Here is a 4,312-nt window from a genome sequence, read left to right as displayed (position 1 = left end):
TTTTACAACCATGCTCATCTAGTTTATCCGTTTAAGCTACCATGGACAGTTAAGAGCCTTGGCTCTTATCCAAAGCCACTAATGCCTCCTGAAGCATTCCTGTCTTGGCTAGATTGTCTGCCCTAGAGTTATCTGACTGATGCATGTGACAGAAAGTTGCCAAGAGAGATGACTTAATGACAGTTTTGAATGCAAAAGACACTCCACAAACAACTTTGCTAAAATTTCTTTCCATCCATTAAGGATTGCATGGACTCTTTTTAATTTTCTTATTCTTTTGGCAAACTAGGTGATGATTGTGGAAATCAGTCCTCTACTTATGAATGATCTGTATTTTTTGGAAGAATTATGTACATGATTACCATGGCCACAACATTTCTTCTGTGGTATTTTCCTTAAACTTTAATCAGACTTGTAACATAGGTTTGCAAGGAAGCAATCGGTTCCGACAATGCCAAAGATCCAACATTCCGTTTATTGTTTTGTTATCATGAAAAAAATCAGTTAGTCCAGTTATCTATTTTTATGAATTATTGATTGTATGATTTTCTTTCCAAAAATCAGTTCTCCGCCAAAATTTCCTTAGGTTATCTTACTTGAAGACCTTATCATGAGCATCGCTTTGTCTTTGAGACAAGAAATGAACAATGCTTTTATCATTGGGACTTTAGAAAATATCTGATGGTAAATTTTCTCGTACAAAGATATCTTAATGCTCTTGTTATTTGGACATAAAATGATGTTGGTAAAAAAAATCTGTGCAGGTGATTGTGGGCTTGTGGGTTGTTTCTATAATTGGTAGTTGGTTCAATTTCTTGACTCTCTTCAACATAGGTCAGTTCTCTTCAATTCAAAAATGGAAATTCTAAATTGGATATCGATTGGATTTTTCATAGGCATCTCAATGGATCCCACACCTTCTTCCTGTAGGAAATTCCAGTTGGCGGGGGCAGGAGCAATTTGTGTCCAATACATCCGTAAAGGCTATTGCTCTGCTTTTTATTATTATTCATTTATTATGCCATTGCTATGGATTTTCTTTAGATTCAGCTTGAGTTCTTACATGTCTAAGTCTGATTTATGACAATCCTAGCATTATCCGATATGTTTTGTATCAATGTGTGGGCTTTATTGATATTGATATCAATTTCTGCATTGAAGAAATGTGATCTTTGCTTCAATGCAAAATTGGTTTTTTAGTATATGTGGTTTCATAATGTTTATAAGCAACATTGTTATGCTAAATGCACATGAAGATTGCACAAAATTTCAGAATGTTGAAATTTGCAATGATGGGCAGCTTGGTATCTTGAATGCTACTCAGTCCCAAATACATACAACATACTTGGCCTATCTATGAGAAATCCTCCACGAATCTAACTATGCGACTAAGCTAAAGTAGGCCCCAATTGCGATGTCTAGACAGCTGAACTGTTTAGGCAACTGAACTTGTCTTTTTGTGCTCTGTGGGATTTTTATTGTGATATTGATTTACAAATGATAGATGCTTCACTGTAATTTCTTTCTTTTATATTCTTATATGTGCTTAGAAATTAGTCCTTTTCTATTTAATATTCCTGCAGCCCTTTTGTATGTTGACAAGGTCATGGCCCTGGTGCTGATATTGATACACTTTGTGTGGGACCGTCCTATGTAAACCGAGAGGTTTTTCTTTTTCTTTTTATTTTTGTACAATTCATATTTAATATTTGACTCGAATTGTTGTTTCGTGATTTCTTTCCAATGTAAATTGAGAGGCTTTTGTTTTTCTTTTTGCATGATTCAGATTATTGTTTTGTGATTTTAAGGGCAAGCTTAAGTTGTTGATTTCTTTCTATAGGAAGACTTTTTTTATAATATTGCATGACACCCTGGCTGAAAGGGAAGAAGTGACCGAATTACAACCAGTTCTAGATGCTCATGTACCAGTAGTGAAATTCAAGTTCCACAGAATATCAGTTGATCTTCTTTATGCCAGTATCTCTCTCTTGGTTGTTCCTGAAGTAAGTCAATTAAAACATAGATTTCCCTCTAGTTTTCTGTTCTTTCGAGTGATTTGTTCTTAAGTATAAATTTTCTTTAATCCACCATCAAAAATTTTTCTATGCAAGTTTTCTTGAAACCAACCTTATCTATTATACCTTTTGTTTTATTTATTTATTTTTCAATTTCAATGAGTCAAGCTATATATATATATATATATATATATATATATCTAACTTATGATGGTTCCTTAGGTGGATAGGGGTAAATTATCTTATTTTGAGTGGTTGCAACTAAGAATATGAATTCTTAATCTACTTGTTTTATGGGAACATCTTCTATGCTAGCTTAATTGTCATCAATTAATGATTTCCCTTTTCATTGTCTGTGGAGTTTTATTGCTTCACAATGGGTTATCTGATAACTTGTAAGGGAATAAGAGAAGGCTAGAGGTGAAACATCAAGACACGTTGACAGAGGGAAGGAGTGCCTTTCACATGATTCCTCGAATTTGAATTTTGGATGGAACCCTGTTTTCTTGGGTTTGAATGTCTCTCATATCTCTTGGTGCATTGGAAGGGGGCCCATGGTCAGGGACTCTAGCTAGTAGCCAGTAACAAGAGTGTCCTGCAACCATGAGCTTTCTTCTTCTTTCTTCTTGTTTTCATTTTCTTCCTTTCCTCAAGTTTACTGAGAGAACTTCCCTTGCATATTTAATGAGAGGAAAATGAGTTAGCCTTCTTTGATCATGGAATCTTATTCTATTTTTTGTTTTTTGTTTTTGTTTTTATGGCTGACTTTGTAGTTTTGGAACATTGTTTTGTCTTTTGATGCTTAAATTTTTATATTTGAAACCCCTTGCCTACTCTTACCTGCAGCCACAGGAGTACTCTTACCGAACAACTTTCTAACTTCAAGCTATAGTTTTCTTCATGCCACAAGACTTCTCTTGCTTCTTATTCTTTTTTAGCTGTTCTTTTGCCAACTTGTAGGAGGAGTTGAGGACAACAATCAAAGTTGCTACTTTTTCTCCTGTCTATGTTGTAATCTAATGAAGAACTGAAAACATAAAATTTTGGATATCAGAAAGATGTGATTTTAGATCAACAAGAATCATGCTGTGATAGGGCACTAAACAGTTCCTAGGAAAGGATCTGTTAAGCATCCACTTTTGAAGTTGTAGTAGTTAACATATCTTTGGAACCACTTGCATACAGTTATCCACTTCTGAAGTTATGGTTGTGCTATTCATGGAACTATTCTTGGTAAATGCATAATGCAGGGCAGTCAAATTGTGTGGTAAATGTTTTCTAAGAATGTAGGGTGGATGTTTTTATCATAACCACTTGCTGTATATGCATATCTCTGGAACCACTTGCATAAACTTATCTATTTCTAAACCTGTGGTTGTGTTGTGCATGAAACTATTCTTTGGAAATGCATAATGCAGTGCAGTCAAATTGTGTGGTAAATGTTTTTTGAGAATGCAGGGGCTAGATTTTTTTGCCATAAGCACTTGTCGCATATACATATCTCTGGAACCACTTACATATAGTAATCCACTTCTGAAGTTGTGGTTGTGCTGTGCATGAAACTATTCTTTGGAAATGCATAATGCAGTGCAGTCAAATTATGTGGTAAATGTTTTTTGAGAATGCAGGGACTGGATTTTATTTTATTTTTGTCATAAGCACTTGTCGCATTTACATATCTTTGAGTAACCCATCTTTGGTCAAGCGTATGTCTTTGCGTGATTTTGCTTTGGGTATATTCATTTATGTGGAATGGAAGCATGCATTGCATTGTTTATCAGCTAAATTGCTTTGTCTATTACAGTGTGGAACTATATTTTATTGTGTTGTAAGAGCACTGTGTGTGTGTTAGTATACCTATTTACTGTTTACAATCTAATGCGAAGGCCATCCAGAGCTATCTGGATGTTGAGCGGGGGTCCCTGGAAGGTGGGAACCGCTGTTAAGACCATAATGAAGCTGTCCATTTCCTATGGACAACAATATGGGTGGCCTGGCCATTTGGATAGGCCCGTGTTTATGTATTATCTCAAAATTAATGAAGTAGATCCGGATGTGCGTCGGAGCTATCTGGATGTTGAGCGGGGGTCGTTGGAAGGTGAGAACCACTGATATCTATTTTTTTCCCTTCATCACTATCTGTGTGATCTTGTGAACTGGTTGGATGATAAATAAACCTAAACCTATAACACTTATAACCTATAAACTAAACCTATAACCTATAACCTATAACCCTAAACCCTAAACCACAAACCTAGAGTCGAACCCGATCCCTAACCCCAATTCTTAAACCTATA

General features: G+C 35.5%; 1 long non-coding RNA gene across 1 annotated transcript; it reads left to right on the top strand.

The window, feature by feature from the left end:
• Positions 1-1,052: 1,052 nt before the first annotated feature.
• Positions 1,053-3,907, top strand: LOC131237373 (uncharacterized). Its single transcript, XR_009167204.1, has 3 exons — positions 1,053-1,665; positions 1,841-2,003; positions 2,862-3,907. It is a non-coding gene; the product is annotated as an uncharacterized LOC131237373 (long non-coding RNA).
• The last annotated feature ends 405 nt before the right edge of the window (positions 3,908-4,312 follow it).

This window comes from Magnolia sinica, chromosome 2 (assembly GCF_029962835.1).
Source record: "Magnolia sinica isolate HGM2019 chromosome 2, MsV1, whole genome shotgun sequence".
Taxonomy (NCBI): domain Eukaryota; kingdom Viridiplantae; phylum Streptophyta; class Magnoliopsida; order Magnoliales; family Magnoliaceae; genus Magnolia; species Magnolia sinica.
This window is presented reverse-complemented; position numbering and strand designations above follow the sequence as displayed.